Source organism: Agelaius tricolor, unplaced genomic scaffold (genome assembly GCF_023055355.1).
Source record: "Agelaius tricolor isolate 1412-34295 unplaced genomic scaffold, bAgeTri1.0.p SCAF_2, whole genome shotgun sequence".
Taxonomy (NCBI): Eukaryota; Metazoa; Chordata; class Aves; order Passeriformes; family Icteridae; genus Agelaius; species Agelaius tricolor.
The window spans coordinates 63,379,008-63,399,348 of record NW_027269262.1 but is presented as its reverse complement, the minus strand read 5'-3'; the positions used below and the strand labels follow the sequence as shown (position 1 = coordinate 63,399,348).

The 20,341-nt window shown below is 42.3% G+C and overlaps 1 protein-coding gene across 1 annotated transcript in view; it reads right to left on the bottom strand.

Moving 5' to 3' along the window:
- KCNB2 (potassium voltage-gated channel subfamily B member 2) overlaps nt 1–14,085 on the bottom strand; it is a 188,517-nt gene extending 174,432 nt beyond the window's left edge. Inside the window, exon 1 of the mRNA XM_071420985.1 lies at nt 13,608–14,085. The gene's annotated coding sequence lies outside the window, so the exon portion shown is untranslated. The remainder of the gene's footprint in view (nt 1–13,607) is intronic.
- Nucleotides 14,086–20,341: the final 6,256 nt, after the last annotated feature.

Here is a 20,341-nt window from a genome sequence, read left to right as displayed (position 1 = left end):
GAGGATATTTCTCTACAGAGGAAATATTTGCAAACTCTATTTTTAAAAAAATCCTTTTAGATTTCAATGCACAATGATATTTCTCCCTTAAAGGTTGTCTTACTTAAGAAAACAAAAGAATTTAAGAAATTCATAAAGAGGTTTTGTTATTCTTCATGAAATCAGTCAAGTCTTCAGGCATTTCCTAGAGAGGTTCACTAGTTTATTCACTATTGTATCTCAGGGATTTATTTTTCTGTTTTAAAATGAAAATGTGTACCCTAATATCAATATCAAGTAAAAACACAATAGAGATCAAGCATCTCATCTGATTAATCTCAAGTTAACCATATCCTTATTTATTTTTTCTGTTTGCAGAAAAAATAGGATTAACAAGACTATGCATTAACTTTTCTGCAGTGTAGTTACCAGACATATTTTTAAATAATGCAAATACTCTAGTGTCACCATGACTGGTCTAAAGCTGATAAAACATTTTTTGATTTTTCAGTAGAATTATTGGTTGCATTCTCCTACTTGAGGAAATGTCGCTTTTCTAAAAAACTTTAAAAGTCCTGGTGGCAACACTGAAGTCAGCAGTGAAACGCTATTAAGTTAGTGTTGAGAATGTGCAATGTACATATGCATGTATCAAGGGATGAACCACCATTCACAACATGCAGCATTTTTAAAAAAATTAAAAAAAACACATTTTCCCAAGTGAAGAATCTTGAACCATGAGGCTGATTTTCTGCCTTTTTTACAGAGCTCATCATTGAAATATACATTGAAGAAGGAGGATGTATAACTTAAAAATAAATAAATGAATTATTTTAGTTTCCTTCAAAAGTGCTTTTCTTCCCACCTTCTTTCATTCTTCATACCTTCTTTAGTTCTCTGATGATAATTTTTAAAAAATTTCTTCCTGGACAAACTTTTCCCCAAACCTTGGCTAAAAAGCCTGGTTTAAACTGTGCCTTTAACAACAACATAATCAATAGCCTCTACTTTCACAATCATAGGGTCCCTTTACCATCTTCACAGCCCTCCTTTGGGCATTTTCCAGTAGTTTTATATTATTATATTGTGGCAGCCAAAGCTGCCCCCAGCACTCGAGGTGAGGCTGTCCCAGAGCAGAGCAGAGCAGGACAATCCCCTCCCTTGCCTGGCTGGCCATGCTGTGCCTGATGTCCCCAGGACACGCGTGGCTCTCCTGGCTGTCAGGGCACTGCTGACTCACATTCAACTTGCCATTGATCAGGACCCTCAGGTCCCTTTCTGTGCCACTGGTTTCCAGCCTCCCGCTTCCTTGTCTGCACATCCATCCAGGGTTGCCCCATCCCAGATGGAGAATCTGGGCATTAGTCCTTGTTTACACTTCATGTGGTTGGTGATTGCTCATGTCTCTAATTTATCCAGGTCTCTCTGCAGGGCCTCCCTGGCTTCAAGGGAGTCAACAGCTCCTCCCAGTTTAGTGAACTTAATACCCCTTCTCAGTGAACTTAATATCCCTTCCAGTCCTACATCCAGGTAATTTATGAAGATGTTGAGGAGCACAGGGCTGAGGATGGAGCCCTGCAGAACCCCACGAGTGATGGGTCAGTCTGATGTCACCCATTTACTGTAACCCTTGTGCCTGACTCATGAGCCAGCTGCTCACCCATCCCATGATGGGTTTGTCCAGCTGTGGACATCTTATCCAGAAGGATCCTGTGAGAGATGGTACCAAAAGCCTTACTGAAATCTAGAAAAGATTACACCCACTGCCTTCCCCCTATCAACTAAGTGGGTTACCTTGTCAAAAAAGGAAATTGCCTTTGTGTTACTATGTAACATTTCTAACTCGGAAAAGCCACATAATCAATTTAATACAAAATCACCAGATCTTTCATTATAACAAAATTATAGAAGATTTTTTTTTTCATAAGAAGACAAAATACTTTTCACCTTGGCTTATTGCCTTAACCTTCAGGCTGTGCACAATTCCACCACACACCTTGTCCACCATGGGCTAGTAATAAATGTAACTATCCCTTGGGAGGCAGGCAAAGCCAGCCTAGTGCTCACCAGCACACTTAGGAATTGGTAGAGAAAAACACAAATTCTACCCCATATATAACAGCAAATCTAGATAAACCCTGCATTCTTCCTGTGCGATAATAAAATTACTGTGTAGCAAAATACCTGTAATATTACATAAAACTCATCAAATCAAAGTCAATTCTTTGCATTAAATAAAAATGAAAACTTCAAAGAGTACAACTCGAGAAGCTAGGGAAAGCCAGAAGGAAGGTTAAGTGCCCTCCCCCGCACCACAGACATGCAGCTTTTAATGGTGTGACTCTCACATCAATCCCTTCCTCTTTACATGAACGGGCAATTATTTACCATTTCTTTTCATCTTTCTTATTCAGTATTTGGCCTCTGATGTTATTCAGCTTTTCCTGCTGCAAAGCCTACATTACACACAAAGTGCTGAATTTCCCTCAGGGAGCTCTCCCTGTCCAACCCAAGCACTTCCAGAGTATCCCAGTCTCCCCTTCAGTAGGAGGCCATTATTACCATTGCTTTATAATGTAGAAATGAAAGTCATAGATGCCTGAGGTATCCAACAATTTTGGCTGCTCAGATTGAGATAGCTGCTTATTACAGAGTCCCTAGCATTCTCAGCCCTTTTGATGGGCATGCCTACACAACCAGATTAAACCCTCAGGCTGAGGAACCCAGTTATCTGTGCTGTCACGTTGCCGGAACATCGCCTGCCAGGGCACAGTTAGGACCCTTCCAAGTCATTTGCAAGGATGGCTGGAGAGTCCACATGCTTCAAGGTCTGCTCCTAGTAAGTGGTTTGTTCCCAACCACCTGCCTTGGAGTGCAGGTCAGTGTAACTGCACACAGGGAGGTTGCCATGCTGAGCAGCGCCAGCCCCTTCCATGGACTCCATCTGCAAGACCTCTCCTCCAAAAGGATTCACATCCCAGCCACTCTTGCATGCTTTAGTCATAAACATCTCTCCCAATCTTTGTCATACAAATTTTGCCAAATAAGATGGAGAAGTTACAGTACATAAGCACGCTTCACTGCTGGAGCATGTCCTGCACTTAAAGCAGTGAGGAAAAAAGTATGTGGTACCCAAGAAGAGGTTGTATCATAAGGATCCCAGGAAAAGTGAACAATTTTGCTTTCTTCTGACTTTTAAGGGACAAACTTCTAACATTTTGGTCAGAAGATGTCTTTTTGTCAAAATCTGTCAAATTGTTTTCAAGAAAAGATTTGATTAATTAATTTCCTTGCTTTGAAAACAAATGGAAGAGTTTTTCACAATTTGCTGGAAGTGTTTTCAACATTTTAAAACAAAATCTGGTTCTAGATGTACTGATATTTAATTATCTTTTTAAAAGTTCAAGAAAGCTCTGGATTAAAAAAGAAGAGATTGTGAAATTATTAAACATTAAACAAATTATTAAATGGGTTATTCCATTCAAAGTATTTATTTTCAGGTCTGAAGAGTCTAAGATCAATGTGCTGGATTTCTTCACATGCAAAAACGCTCACCGAAATCAAGAAAGATTTGGGGAGACAATTGTTGCGCTTACTAGTTTAGCTGTTAAAACTGACTTAAGGCTTAAGAGCTTCAGGCTGTATTTAATGCATACATTTAATGTATGTAACAGTTTCTGGGAAAAATAGCTTTAGGTTTTGCAGATGTAATGTCAGGGGAAAATCAGAGTGGACATTAGGAAAAAATTTCTTCACCCAGAGGATGGTTGGGCACTGGAACAGACTCTCCAGGGAAGGGGTCATGACATCAAGCCTTTCAGAGTTCAAGGAGCATCTGGTCAATGTTTTTAGTCATATGGTTTATTTTTTAGTTTTAGGTAATCCTGTGAGGAGCAGGGAGTTGAACTCAAAGATCCTTATGATCCTTTCTAGCTGGAGAACTGGAGGTACTCTGTGATTTAAAAAAACCTTAGAAAGCCTGTGCTCACCTCAGCATCTGATTCTTAAAGCCTACAAATGAGATCCAGCAAGTTAGCCAAGAAAAGATGAAAAAAGTTGGTTGTGACAAACCAATATATTTTTACTGAGCAAACACATTTTTGCTAACTTATTTGTTTGTATGATTCTTCTTTCAGTGTCTGCTTTGCTGTAATCTCTCTGCTGCCACATCTTAGCTCTCAAATGTCTGCTCTTTGTTTCAAAATATAAGGATCTTTAGTTTCTTAATGGTGTGCTGTGGGATCTTTTACTAGAATTTTCCCTTAATTTCAGTTTTTAAAAAGATAGCTGAGGTGATAGCGAAAACTCTGCATAAAAGCATCCCACTTAAATGAGTTGTTAGTTATTTCCATTTCCCACCTCTAGAGAAGTCACATCTCATTTAGTTAAGGATTGGCAAGCTGAACGCAGGAAGTGTCAGGAAACATGTCAAAGAATTCCTGAGCATCCTTTGTGTGTCTCAGATTCATATCTATATGCAAGAACACATGCGTGTGTGCACAGGAGAGAAGTATCTGAGCTTTGATTATCCAAATTGCTGGTGACAGCTCTTGGCACAAGTCCTCAGGGGCTTCAGTGGGTGACACCACTCATAGCACCATGGTCTGAGGGGGCAAAGATGGACCTTAGCCTGTCTCCCCTGTGACACAGCTTCTCTGTGAGCAATGCCTGGCTCTTGGCATACTACAGTCATGGGCAGAGCTGTTACTGGAGAGCTGAGTCTTTCCATGAACTAAGACCAAATCCCACCTCTTGCTTTGACTGCTCTGTTAACAGCTATAGAAGGGCTGGTCTATGAAAAGTAAGATCTTGCTTTAAGAGGAGATCCTGCAAAATCAGCTCTGGGGGCTATGGCTGAATGGTCTGAAATGATGATTATTTCTACTTTGTAACAGACCTCATTGGTTATTTATTTCTGGTATGTGAAAATTTAAACTTTGGCGGCTCAAAGTCTTGGAGATCTGCAGGAAAAACTCAAAAAAGATTAGGCCTTTTATAGACGAACTTTTCAGATTGACTAAATCAGTCTGTCTGCTAACTCGCTGTTCTCACCATCTTGAGCACAGAGGTGTCTTTTAGATGGATGAGCTGAACTTCACCAAGGAGCAGCAGACTCTGAGACTCTATATATTCCCTAGGAGCCTTGGATAAGAAAACCCAGACAGAAATAGGTAAGGTGACAAAAGACAGAAAAAGAGGGAAAGTATAACTGATGAAATGTTTTTAAAGTCTTGCAGTCACACAGGCCTGGCAGTTTTGGCTTATCTGAGTTTTCTAACTACCCCAACAGCACTTGTAATCACTAACTGAAGCTCTTATGCAAGGTAAAGCCATGTAGGTGGGCTCTAGACACACGACAGGTGATGCAGACTGCTTTACAAAAAGCTAAATGCTCTTGAGAGCATTCAGAGTAATTTTACCTCAAGTCTTGTGGAATTCAGGGCTCAAGTGGTCTTTTTGAGTAGCACCTCTTCACAAGTCTGTATCTGAGCACTGGGATTGTAGCATCCCCTCAGCCTGCACTGGGGTCTCAAGACAGCACTGAACATGCCTTTGTAGCCTACCCAGTGCTGAATCAAGACCCCCACCATACTTTATTTCAGATCAGCTCCGATTCTCTCTTTCCTTACCCGCAGCTCTGCTGTTGGTGCTTGTGACAAGTGTGGCTATATGATCCTTACAAACAATCCTGGTGCATTCCTGCTCAGTTTACAAAAACCTTTCCATTTCCATTGCAGGTTGAAACATCTCTCATTTAGGATGTTGTTGTTGGTCATGTCCGCACTTTACTTTTCATGTTTACAATTGGTTGCTAAGGGCTGTTACTGCTTTTGCCAAAGATACTGTCTTTCACTGCTTATTTAGCCTTCCCTGGAAACTTCTGAGGAGATGAGCTGTCACAGAGAAGTACAAGGCCGAATGGCAGATCATTTTCTTTAATGTCAAACAACCTGATATTACAGAAATGTGATTATGTAAGGTCCTCATGTCAGGTCTAAATCAGACTACATATTTATATCCCAACTAGCACTCTGGATCCAAAGGTTTGATTGGTGCTTCCATACAATTCTTTGAGAGTCTACAGATGTTGCATGTTCAGGATACACTAATAATAGCAAATACATTAATATTAATAAATTAGAGCTTTGAGTTGCAATTTATCCATCCACTACCTGATTTTCTCTTCTAATTGCATTGCAGTGCATTAAGATGATGGAGGAGACTGTCAACACATCATTTGTTCTTTCAGGAGGCACTAATGTAACCAGTTGTCCTAAAGCAATTCGTTTTAGGGTTATTCTAAATATGTTAGCTTCTCTAACCCTTCAATCTTCCACTGCTCCCTGCCAATAACAGTGCTGCCAAGTAGCTGAAAGCAGTGAAGAACTTCACAGATGTCTTTTTGTTCTGCTGAAGAAAAGCCTGCACAGTGTAGTAATAAATGATGTTTCTAGGTTTCTAGGCAGGGAAATATTACACAACATATAATATAATCCTATATACATAGAGAATGATGTCTGAAGCAAAGAGGCACATCATACAGAAGAGTCAGATTTTATCCCTCTTTGAATGAAATTGCACCCAAAATTTTGGATGTTGCATTTTGGTCAGAATCCTGGTATACTGTTGAGTTTTCTAATAAAGAAAAAACATGCTATGCCACCGTCCCAAATCTACAGTTAAGAAAAGCAGAGTTGTATTCCTAAGTGATTTCGGAAATTAAAACATTCAATTGCTGCTTCTGTCAAAATTTCATTTTCAGCCATTTCTAACAGGACTGTTCCCTGATTCAATCAAGGTGAAAGATAGGCCTAAACCTACCTGGACCACAGATAGGAAGAGACTTGGCGAAGGAATACAGTTTGAAAGGAGCAGACTTACTCAAGAGACATTTGTCTCAGCCAATTAGGAGCCTATCTCAAACTCCTATTGTGGTCCTTTACAGAAGCCCTGAAAGCAGAACAAAGGAATGAATCAGGCCTTGATTTCTGGGAGACTCAATTTTTGACAAGTGCCTTTGTTGTTTGTTTTTTCATAGCTGGAAATGTCCCCGAGGTCACAGCATCAGCAAGTCTTTACAGAAGGCTTTTATCATTAAAAATTAAGACAAAATTCCATCTAATCTTGATCTGAAGAATCCAACCCTTCAACATCTTGATGTCTTCAACTATAGGATGCCTTGGAAAAAAATCCCAAACTACTACTACAAACTTCTGTGCAGAGCCTAGGGGAACCCAACATCCTATTTTGCCTATCTGAGGAAAGCAGTCACCCAGAAAACAGAAAACTTTGCTTCCTGACCTTATCTATGACCTTATCAGTTTTGGTTCCACATAATGCACAAAGATACAGTTGGTCTGGGGGTCAGTAAGGAGAAGCTGTTCTTAGGAACTCCAGTTTAACACTGTAGAGAAGAGGCTACAATGACTTTTAGTCCTACCTGATACCAAGAGTATTGATATTTTTTGACCCTCAAATTGACCTGACAATAGAAAAAAAGTGAAGACTCACTATCATGCACAACCCTATGCTACTGTTACTATAATTCTGAAATCAAGACAGGCTAAAAGGAACACTTTTATAAAAATGCCACTATAAATTAATTTATTTACTTCTATCAAACCAAAATGTATTTTTAAAAGCCACAGCATCCTCTTAAAAAATGTGCTTCATCAGAGCCATTAGTTCAGGGTTTCTAATATTAAACACCCAAGTCCCAAGTTCAAAGAAGGGTGTGGGAACCTCTAAGGAAGGATCAACACGATACCTCACAGTCAGGAAGAAGATGCTCTTAACTTCCAACCAGACCCAATGCAAAAGCAGGATCAAAAGAGACACAACCCACCCACATGATATTCTACGCCTGGAAACCTCCTCTTACAAGAGGTATGTAAAATAGTCCTTCAAAAGAATTGAACAACGTCTACTCTTTCCAAATACACCTTGAGGTGGTGGCCTTGGCTCCACCTTGATGTCATTGCTTAGTCATTAAACATTCACTGAAAGGCCCACACTCATCCCTGTGATTCAAACCTGTGGTTTACATCTTCCAGGCTCCTGCTGCTATCAGTAATCCCCAGGACAGCTGCAGTGATGGAGACCATCCCCATTCCTACGGAACAAGAATGAGGCAGCCTGTGCTTGAAAGACAACAGACACGAATGAGTCTATAACTGAAGGGTGTGACCAGTCCTTTGGTGGGTGGTAATCTTGGATTACAAGAAGTGAAATGTTTATTCGCATCATGTTAATCTATGAAAGGCCTAAAAGCTCAATTTTTCTCCATCAGTACCCAAACCACAAGATTACTGAGGAAAAGTGAGATATTTTTTCTTCTACCTGGGTTATCTATTAACATGTTGAAGCAGCTAAACATTCTCATCTCTTCTTCAGTTCAAAAGGAGCAGAAGATACTGCAGAAGCACTGCTAATGCCACTTTAATGACATGCCTAAATAGGGACCAAAGTGACTATCAGTAGCCAGGCTAGTCCTGACAATAAATTCAAGTATAAAACTTACCCAGTTAAGAGGTTTGCTCTGTGTCAGCAATAACAAGAATGAAGAAAGCATAAGAGGAAATATTCCAGAAGGCAAGACCTTCTAGACAGCACTCCTGTCAAGGTAGAGCGACTCTGTGCTGTTAATCTCAGCAACCACTGGAAAAGCACGTTCAATACTGTCATTCACAGTTGTGTGATTTCAAGGCTAATTAAGCCTATTCACTGTTTTGAGTCTGCTTAAATACATTAGGGGGATTCTTCTAGCTTCTGCAGCTTGCCAGCACTTTCTGCTCAAACTGTCTCAGAATGTCTCTGGTATATGCAAATTTACACTGAATGAATGGCTATGAATTATAGCAGGATTATTCTGCCATTTGAGATGAGATGAGGACAACAACCTTGCAGGTAACCAAATCTTCATACCTTAAGAGGGCAAATGACACAACTGAAAACTCTGTAAAAAGAAACACTATGGCTTCATTTTGAGTTCTTGCATTTGACTGTAATTTTTTTATCCCTATATATTGAAAATACAGCTAATTTTCTAAAAGTTAACTATTGATGAGGTACTGTGAAATATTACTTTATGAACTGCCTTACTAATGCTCTGAGGCAAATTTATTCTGTATTTGGACTGTACTGCCATAACTGATTTCTATTTCTTAACTTGTTAGGCAATCAGGGGGAGAAGCTCATCTCCAGTGTCATCAAAGAAGATTAGGTTTGAGAGCTTTGTTCAGTTAATTATCAGCACAGCTTTGCATTCATTTCCTCCTAGTGTGGTTTTACCTGAAGGGCTGACATTTATTTCCTAACAAGCTAGTACCTGGATACGATGGCAGCAAGAACACCTCACAATAGCAAAGTCTAATTTCCTAGTAAGAAGCACTTTCCTAGGGGTAACAAAAACCTAGGGGCTTATGCATCACGTGCCAGTGCTAGTGGTAAGAGAGCTGCTCAGCCCCTCTGCCTTGGCTCAGGCTGTAAATGCCCTCACACAGTATTACAGTGCACTGTGCTCCCCTGTCCTGCTGCTGAGAGGGGCAAATTGGTCAATTGCCATTGTTCCTTGTAAAGAGTTCAGCTGCTCTGTATCGCAGCCTGCTCCTAAATGCTCAGAGCTGCATTATGCCAGCATTACATATATTATTTATTAGCTAATAGACTGTTGTTCTGACTCTCTTGCTGGTGCCAGCAGTGATGCTACTGACTACTCTTTATAGTCATCCAGAGAAGGAATAGGGATGTACAGAATCCAGACACCTAAGTCACAGCTGATCTATCATTATGGCTAAATATAGATTTCCTACGTTAGAAACAAATAAATTTAAAACCTCACTGATTTTAGTGGCCTGAGACTTTTCTCTTATTGTTTCCCTACTGTTCATACCATAATCCACGAAGAAGTGCGTTCAAAATAATATTCCTTGTTTTCTGAATATGCAGTTAACATCATCATACTTTCATGCTGGTGAAAAAAAATGTAGTTTAAGACACTCATCCTTTAAGAAATTCATCATTAAGAAACTCCATCCCTCCAGACTTGGAAGAAGGAATGTACTTGCACAGCAAACAAGTGAAAACTTAGAAAGATGCCAATGTGTGACTTGTGCTGAAATTTCTGCACATTCTGTAGCAAACACTGGGATGGACAAAAGGCAAAATAGCCTTTGCTGTCCTTCCAGATTTTTATGAAGAATACAGGCAGGTTTAAGCCTAATAGATTTTAAATATCTTGACTGATGCATACTCTCCTAAGGCTTTTATGGTTTGTAGTGGTCTGGGAAGCTATACTGGGACTGACTTTGTACGGTAACCAAGATAAGAAACCTCCAAATTCTGTTCAATAAACACTTGAGTTGTTAAGCTTCTCTGTTAAATTTTTAAAAAACTTTAGCCATATATATGCATTCTACTTGGACTTTATTTGAGCATGACTGAGCAATGTATGTATTATAGCATGCAATACGATACCTCTAATTGCATAATAGTGAAGAAAAAATTCAAAATAATGAAATTCTTTCCATATCTTTTCCATATAGCCAGAGAAGTATAGATTTAAAAACATATAAAGCTATGGGATTGCACAAAAATCTACATTTGCAATAGGATTACATCTACTCTGTAATGTCCTAAGCAATTTCTTTGCACATTATCCCATGGAATACTGTTGCACATCTTAAAAAATCTATGCAATTTAATATTGGAAAATTTATTTTGGTTTGAAGTTAATATTCTTGTTACAAAGTAAACACGCATTTCTCCCTACTAAAATGTGAGTTAAAACAAAATTCCAAAGATTTATTATGAAATCCAAGAAATCAAATACCCAGTTCCACTACTCCAGCAATCACCACAACAAAGAGATGCCAACTACAGATGGGAAATCAAAAATATTTTCTCTTGGGGTGCTCATATCATATTACTAGAAACAGAAAAACACAACAAAGTAAACTACAGCCTGTTTTTTTATCATGCATCCATTATAATATTTATTTTATATTATTGTTTAATATTAATGTTTATTTTATATTTATTTTATATTTATGTTTATAATGTTCAGACACCTCTTAGGTAAAAAAACCTTATTCCTAAGCATGATAAAAACTTACTGTTGCAATATTAGACAAACATGTATAGTTCTTTTAGAGGCAATCATTGCTTAATTCCAAGAGCTGTGAGCATTGCTGGGTCAGATGACATTATGCAATAAAATGATGAATTAATAGAACTGACCCCTGAAAACATCCAAAAATCCATTTTTAGGCTGCATGTATGTCTACTGTGATGAAGCTGAAGTGGTGTACAGCTTTAAGTGCTTCCCTTTCTGGCTCCCATCTCTTGCTGTGGGGAGCAGCAGGTCTGTACTCTGGTAGAGCAGACACCTTCAGGAGGGTCTGCAGTGGAATCCCACTGCACTGAAATACTTCCAGTCACTGCCCCCTTCACCAGATATCTCAGCTTGCATTCCTCCTCTGAGCTGAGACCAGACAGACCTTCCCCAATGTGCTGTTTATATCATGACAGACAGAGTAAAACACTGACTGAAATATCCTTCAGCAGGTAGCTTTAATTACAGGAGCATCATGGAATATACTTACCTGCACATGTGGTTACATGAAGCTCCAGGAAGTCACATAAGATCAGGATTTTTTTTCTAAAAGTGACAGCAGCAAACTGTTTGGCAAAATCCCAACTGTTGGCAAGAAAGCTATTGCAAATCTTGACCTCTCGCCTTGCTTTGAATGGCAAGCCAGAATTTGCCAATTAACTTTCACTTAGAAGAAAAAAAAGGCTGAGTATGAATAAATATATGTGATGTGGCATCGTTAAGGCAATGGGACACTTCAAAATGCTGAAATGGAAATGTTCAGGCTGAAGCGTGCTGCTCTGAACAGCACCTCTCCCTCATCTCGAGCTGAAGATGTTTTACTGTCTGCACACATCTGAGCAAGGGCAACCTGCTGAGCTCCAGCAACAGCATCCAGCCGAGAAAAGAGGGAGAGAAATTCAAATGCTGTGGTTAGAGCGGCCTGCAGAAGCACTCATTGGGAAAAAAAAATAACAACAAGCCAGCTGCAAGTTCCACTAATGCTGAACGAAGTGCGAGTTTATCAGTTGTATCAGATTTATCAGTTTGTTTGAACAGAATAGACAGAGGTGCTAAGAACCAGAAACAAACTATTTTTTTCTGTACTGCATCTTATCTCTCTGGGAAAGACTCCAGAGTTTTGCTAGCACATCTTGGTGATCAAAGAACAAACAAATCCCATAAGTGGCATGTACTCACTGACCCTGCTCCCCCGAAAGTTTCTACTAAAGATCCCTGGAGGATCATGTCCCAGGCTTGGTGGAATGTTCAGTTTTGCAGACCTTGCCCAGCCTCTAAGGCTTGGTGCTAGCTCTGCTCTAAGCTGGACAGACTCGCCAGCTGAGCAAACCTGAGCTCTAGGTGTTTTTAATGCAAAATGTTACCGAACAGGCTTTTCCCCCTCCCAAGCCTGCCCAGTCTCCCTGCTGTTCTTCCCCTTCTAAACCAATCCTGGCACCTACTCAGAGCTCCAGGACAGGGTCACTGAAATCCTTCGCTAAGGTGTGCTTTTAATAGCAAGGTCTTGATGACTATGTATTTGCTAAGGAACGTTGTCTCCACCTGATGCTATGGACACTTCCTTTCTTACACAAACATTGAGAAAGTGACAATTTTGGCAATGTTGCTAGACTCAGTCTTTTCTGCATTGAATTAAAATGTCCGAGAAACTGCATATATATTGCCTATTGTATCTTAATCATTATGTAACTTGAATTGAATGAAGTCCAAACCCTACTATAAATATGGACAGTACATACATAGGGTATAAACAAAGGTCTACCTTCACCCAGGCAGTGAAATTCTGATAGAAGAAACACACTGAATGGTTTGTAGAAGCCATGTAGCAAATGAACATGCCTATTCATAAAGACATTTATTTCGATTTTTAAATCCAGGGGCCAGCATGCTCCCTACCTACAGAAAGCATATATGACAGTATATTTCAGACTACCACTACGTGTATTCTATGCTACGTGTATTTCCTTCTATAGAGGGGATTTTTCAGTCCCCGGGTGGATGGGATAATTCCAACGACAGCTACCGAGAAGGCTGAGGTTTTGTATCATCAGGTTTCCACAAGCACTATCAGAGCATCGGAAACAAATGACGAGCCTTTATCGCTAGAGCTCACCCACGGCAGGAGGCAGAATACTACGAAATGTCATTCCCTCCCTCCCTTTAGCAGCTCTGAAGGAACAAAAATACAAGCCACGGTTTCCAAAGCGCTCCAGGGCGAGGGCTCTGTTATCCAGCCTCAGACGGATCCAGGCAGCCGGGGAGAACACCCCGGCTCCGTCCCGCCCCGCCGATCGTGCCCCCTCCCCGGGGGCGCTCCCGGCGCCCGGGGCTCCCCGGGGCTCCCCGCGGGAGCGCCGCGCTCCCGGCCCGCCCGGGCGCTCCCGGCCAGCGGGCAGCCCTCGCCTTCCCTGGCAGTCCCACCAGGGCGGCAGCTGGCCATGACTCGGGCTCTCAAATAAATACAAATAAAGGCAAAAGGCAGCCCTCGGCGGAAGAGGGAAGCCCTCCCGCTTACCTTGCTCCGCGGGCGCCCGGGGCGCCGCCGGGGGCTGCAGGAGGGATTCCCCAGCGCTGGCAGGGGCTGCTCGGGCTTCCCCGGGCACCGCGCGGCCGCCTCAGCCACGGCGAGGGATTTGTTTTGGTCGCTCCTTCCCGGGGAGGGTTTTCCTCTACATTCTCGGCTCCACATCACCGCCTCTCCCGGCACGGAGAGGGCTGGGGGTGGAAAAACCACGGCAAAGGCATCTCCCTCCTACCCCCGGAGATGAAAACCCGCCGGAGCAGCCGCGCGGCGAGCGGCTGGGGTGTCGGGCGGAGGATAGGGGGGGCCGAGGGGGGATAAGAGTGGAGCCCTCGCTGCCCTCGCCCCGCTGTAATCCCCGGCTGCATGCGAGCCGCCGGCTGCCGGCGCGGCCGCCCGTGTCTGCGGCTGTGCGCGGCGGCGGCGGCGGCGGCGGCGGCGGCAGCGCGGGGCGGGGGGGCACGGCCGCTCCCGGCCGGGGCACGCGGGGCGCCCCCCGCCCCCCGCCCGCCGCGCTCCCGAGCGCCGCGCGCGCCCCCGCGCCCGCCCCGCGCTCCCCGTCACGGCCCGGGCTGCGCGCTCCCGGCACTGCCCCGGGAGGGGCGCGCCCCCCTCCCCACACTGCCCCCGGACTAAGGGGGCGCATCCCCCGCGCCCTGCCCGGGCAGGGGAACCGCGCTCAGAGACATCAACCACGCACAGACACCGCGCCAGTGCCTCGGGCGGGGTGCACACGCTCACAGACACACAGACAGACACACAGACGCACACGCACACACACTCGTGCACATGCATGTACACACACAGCCCACAGTGATCCCCCAGGCAGGGGATGTACACACACGCACACACACAACCCACGCTAAGGGCACCCTCCAGGCAGGGGATTCCCCTCTCACACGCGGGTGAATCCACGTTAACATTCCTACGTATGGGATGCACGCACCTCTCGGACCTCCCCAGCCAGGGAATGTGCGGGCTTGCACACAAATACAAACACACCACGCACACACGCACTTCCATGTACTGTCCCCTCCCAAACACAGAGACAGACACACACCACCTTCTCCTGCTCAATAGTGCATTCACAGCATCCCTGCCCAGTTTTCCTTTCCCAGCCAGGGGCTGGAAAGCCCAGCAGGGCACGGGCGCACAGCACACAGCACAGGACTGTACCCGGCCCATGACCCGGCCGGCCCAGCCTTGCTATTGACATGCTGAAGTCCAGTGCCTGGAGAGCCAGGACCCTTCACCCCTTCATGGGGCATGGCTAATGCATTTTTGTCATCAAGTCTTGGCAAGGTTGCAGGCTGCAATCAAGACTTCAGCTACTCCTGCTGCCTCCCATAGTATTTTGTAGCTCTTAATTGTTTTTCCTTGATCATTCCAGATAATGGGAGGAAGTCTCTTTCCCTCATTCATTAATGCCCCACTATATTTCAGGTATCAGATTAGAAAGCTTTTTTCCTTTTCAAGCTCTTCTCTGTTTCTCAGGTTTCATAACAGTCCATCTGTAGCTTTGCCCTCTGCATTGTGTTGCTCAGGCTTCATCTCATCCTGTAGCTCTGAGATTCAGCCTTAACTGTTGCACATTTTGCTCCTGGGATGAAGGCTTTCCAACAAAACTTTTATCAGCTTTCTTTTTTTTTTTTTTTTTTTTTTAATTCAAAGACCTCCTTATTCTTTTTGAAAGCTATCCAAGAAAGAGATTGGGCAGTATTTGCCAACATGATTTTAATTACAACGCACCAAGAAATAGGTTAAACTTCGAATGCTCATTTACTGTGCTGATTTTCACCCATTTTATGTGAAAATAAAATCTCACTGTCTTGGGGACATATAAATGTATGATTTTTAAAAAAGTTTGCCTACTTTCTCCCAGCCTACCTGCAGAAGTTTTCTGAATGGCTACCTCAGCAGTAGTCCTAGTCAGTGCTGAGTTCAAGGCTAGATTTTTATGAAAAGCTCCAGCAGAATATACTTTGTCTGAAACCTGGACATCTGTGGCATAGGCATCCATGCCTAGGCTGCTCAGCCTAGTGTTACCCTTATGGTCAATCAGGGAAATTCTCTTCCACATCTTACATGTGATAAACAAAGCTCCATAGCAACCCATTCCTCTCCTCAGCTACTCCCCAGCTGAAATGTTGGTATCTATGTATTTCAAATGTTCCACCCCTTGTGTGTACACGTATCCACATGTCTCATCACTAATTTTTGAATGCACCAATCAGTTTCAGCTGAGCAAAACTCTCAAAGGCAATTAAATTACAACAAGTTTAAGAAAAAGAAGGCAGGTGGAGAAAGAAGCTAACCACATATCTCTTTGTGCTCAGAGCATGGCAAAGGTGACATTTGGAGTTCATGTGCTGTAACATACCTCAAAATCTGCATGTACATGTGACATCAGTGAGAAAAGTTAACTGGAGCATCTGTCTTCTTAGCCACTGCAGTTCAGTAAAGCCCATGAGGCAGAGCTGTAGGAAACTGGAATTTATTCCTTCAGATTCTCATTAAATAATAGGTTGTGAGGAGCTCCAGTTCTCCTCTACTGCTTTTCGTGATGCAGTGAGTGGTTTTGAAGCAGACTGTGTTTTCTTGAGATTTTATTACTTGATTTTTCATTTTTGATAAAGGAAGAATGTCTTATCTCCCTCTCATACACACACCCCCAGACACTAATACATCTTGCTTATTGGGAAAACTGACAGAAAGTTCAGTTCATAGGTGAGTTCCGGCAGTTCATTGGCTACACTGGTATGCATGCTGTTAGACACTGCTCCAGAATAAGCAACTGATCTGCCTTCAAGAAGGAGAAGTTATTCTGGAATAAAAAGCTCCTTATTTTGCTAGTATGTCTGCAGTAAAAGTAATTTTATTCTGGGAAATTATTTTTGCACATAGAGGTACATTATCCTGCCTAGACTCATGTTTACATCACTGCATCTTTGTTATTCAATTTTCCTTTATAAACAGATGCTAGCAGTTCTTGGCTCACTCTTCTTCTAGGCTTGGGGCATTTATGTTTATGAACACTCATCTTCAGCTCTTACCAGCATGCTTGGATATTGAAGGGAACCTTTGTTGGTTCTTTAGTTACCATAAATAAAATCAAAATGCATGGCCATGCTGCTGAACAGTGTCTTTCAGATCATGAAGGAAAGATTTCCTTTAGAGGAGTTTAGTCTCAGTTGGTCAGATAAGGGGAAGAAAGCAACAGCTTGAGAGAAAGAGAAATCTCTTTTCTATCAAGATTTCTGCTGCAGGATTTTTCCCCCTCATTACAGCGATGTTCTTCAGAATACCTTTCATCCATCAAGACCATCCTTGTAAACATCCTGGGCCTCTTCCTTCTGACTTAACACCCAATTTATATAGATGAGCCTGCTAGGTCTCTGTGAGGCAGTGCTTCCCAAATACCTCCCCGCAGTGAGAGGAGAAGCTGTTTAGAGGAAGGCATGGATGGAGAAAGATGGAAAAGTATAGCTAAATCTTGCTATGACCAGGAGGATCATTCAAATTCACACTCGAAATGTTGCAAGAAATAATTGTCTTCTCCACTGCTGAACATCTTGACCATACCAATGAACTCATGTGACCCATTAATTTGCTTGCTTTTGAAGGAAGAAGAGTGGGTTTATGTTTGTCAGGGCCTTGAAGGCACGACCGGGACTGCTGGCCCTGATCCACTTTGCCTGCAGAATTCCCAATCCCTGTCTGTAGTCCAGGACACCATTTCAGCTCAACACAGGGCTTTCAGTCCCTGCCTCAGAGACACTTCCCTGTGGAGAAGGGAATAATCTACTTATAGACTGGTTTAATGGCTTTCCTTCTTGTAGGAGCAGATATTACATTAAGCACCAACAACAGCAGGACTGATGTAATCAGCATCAAAGCTGGCCTGTCTAAATGAATGGTTGATCATTTTCCTGCGTGTAATCATATCAGTTATTGCAATGCTGAAATATGGTTTTGAAATGTATCTTAATTTCCCAGCAGTGTGTCTAACAAATGGCAAAAATAAGTTCTAGAAGAGTGAAGCCCATCCCAGTGCCCTTTGTATCACTCAAGACTTGCAGAAAAAACAAGTCAAACAAAGGCAGCTTCTTGGCCAAGTCCAATATTCTCTTGAAATAAATCACATTAGGAATATCATCTGGCAGTAGCATAACCCACCACAGTTCAGACCAAGTCTTGTCTGGATTAGGGACTTCCTGATTATTGGAATAGCTTTCCATGCTTCAATTTGAGTGGTTGGGGTTTGTTTTGCTTCCCCCCCCCCCCTTTTATTTAAGTTTTGGTTTCCTTTATCATATTTCTCTAACTCAGAATACTATGTTTTCTATTTGTGTTGTTACAGATTGGGCTCTGACACTCTTTTTCCAAGTCTTGGTTTCTAGAGGGGCTCCTGGAAGTGTTTTCAGTCCTTTCACAGGCTGCAGTGGGATGGCAGTCTCACTGGTGTTTAAAGGCTGCCTTGTGACACATCCAGGAGTGAAATGCTGGATGCACATAGGGAAAATAGTGGCAGCTTTTCCCTCTTTAGTTCCCATTAAATGGAAACTTACAGAGGTGGGTATCCCAAAACCAGCAACAGAGATGAGCAAGAGCATAGCCAGGAAGGACAGACCATGGGAAATATGCCATTGTAAAACAAGCCATAACTTGGATGGGTTTGAGGGTAGTTTCTTGTCTGTTCATAAAAATTGTTCATTGTTCCTTTCTTCTCTAGGTGGATTTTTTTGGTTTTTGGGTTTTTTGTTTTGTTTTAGTTTTGGTTTTTGGGTTTTTTTTGGGTAGGGGTTTGGGGGCGGGTTTTTTATGCTTGGTTTGGTTTTTGATGTTTATTTTTTTTTAAATTCTGGATAAATCTGCACAAGAAAATAGTCATTGGTTTCAGGGCTACAATCAGTTTTGACATGACAAAACATGTCACATGACAAAACACAAACAGAAACTAAACTTGAACTAAACAAAGGTGTATCATTATGATTGAAGCTGAATTATAAATTACAATAAGTAACTGAGTTACAATTAGAGCTGTACAAACTGACATTTCAAATTTAGGCATTTTTTCATATCCAGAAGTCAAATAGATAAGATTTACTGGTTGGGTTTTATGGCAAGCAAAAAGGATGCCTGCTGAGTGGCTCCTGGAGCTCAACACTGCATAATTTAGGTTCTAGGATGTAGGGCTCTCCTTTGTGTAACATAAGATAGTGATGATTTCCAAAAAGTCAAAAGTTTTTTCGACCTCCTGTAGTAAGCTATTGCAGCTTGCATTTTTATTTTTAAAAAATACACATTTGGTAATGCAATTTTAATATTTTTATTTTTTTATTAGCATGACCTGAATGTTAATAATGCCTGACAATTAAAATGTTATCTGGTGTTATTCACAGACCTTTAAATTGAGATCCCTTATTTGGCCCTATGCCAGATCACAGCCTGAGAAAGAATTAAGCTTTTTTCATGAATTTCAGGGACAGTGCATCCCAGGTATAAACTTGGTCTGCTATTGCTTTCTAGAAGTAGCAGTAGTTTGGTCTAAGTTGATGCAACTGAGCAGTCTAATAAAACCCAATCCTGTCACTATGAAGAGCTGGCACTTGCTGGTCACATTATATAGGGGATGCTTATAGCCAAAGCTATATTTAGCATGAGGCTTGTTTAGGTGATCCAATATTGCCTGCTAACTTTGAACTCTGCAATGAAAAAATATGTTTCCTTAAATACCATCTCTGAGAAGATGGCTTTCATGCCTTCCTCTACCACTGCCTTTTCCACAGTCCCTCACACCTTCTCCCCCATCCCTGCTGAGGCACAGCCCCACAAGTGGAGCTCTCCATTTCCAGGAGGGCTGTTATGGAAGACATCCTTTGCAAGCTCCTTTGAAGTTTTGCAGTACCTGCCTGGGGTTTATGTACCAGGCAGGAATTTTTCTGCCTTTCCCCAGTCTGGTGAAACAGGAGTCAGAATTTTCAGACTTTATGTTTTGGATTATTTCTGCTCTATGTCAAAAATGATTTAATGATGGATTAATTAAAAGTCGTCTGTCACAATAGTTTAGGCATAAGCAAAAGTATTTTCTGCACAGGTCAAAGCAGAAGGAAAACAGCAAGGACTGGAAGAAGAGATGTTCAACAGCTGCTCAAAATAACCAGCTAAATACTCTCTTTATTAGTAAGGGAGAATGCAACATGTAGGAGCAGAGGATTTTGCAATGGGAAGATGCTAATTGCAGAGAGAGGAGGATGAGATTGTGATAAGCTGTGAGAGGTTGAAGCTTCTAGTTATAAGGGCACTCTCCTGCAGCTCAGTAGAAGAGGATGGATAGTCTGAGCAGAGAGATAGGGCTGGGCATGTGGGAAGAGAGCTTCCTCCATATCTTGATTTCTAACAGGGTCTTGGGGGAGCTACAGGGAGGTGAATTTTCCTGGAAGGCAGTTTGGGCCTTTTCCTGAGCAGGGCAGTTCTGCAGGTACCAGGCACTGAGCTGTGCTGAGGCAGCCTAGTGCTGCCACTGGCAGCTGCCATTGGGATGGGAGCTGGAAAGTCAGCTTCCAAGAGGTTGGACTGAAACTGTTGTCAACACATCTGATAAACTTGTACTGCAGTTAAATATGATAAATTACATGTGGATAATTTGTTTAAAAATTACTCTATTCACAAGTGCAGTGTTAGGCCTCGGAGCTCTCATTCGCATCATTATTTTTCATTTTCAATAT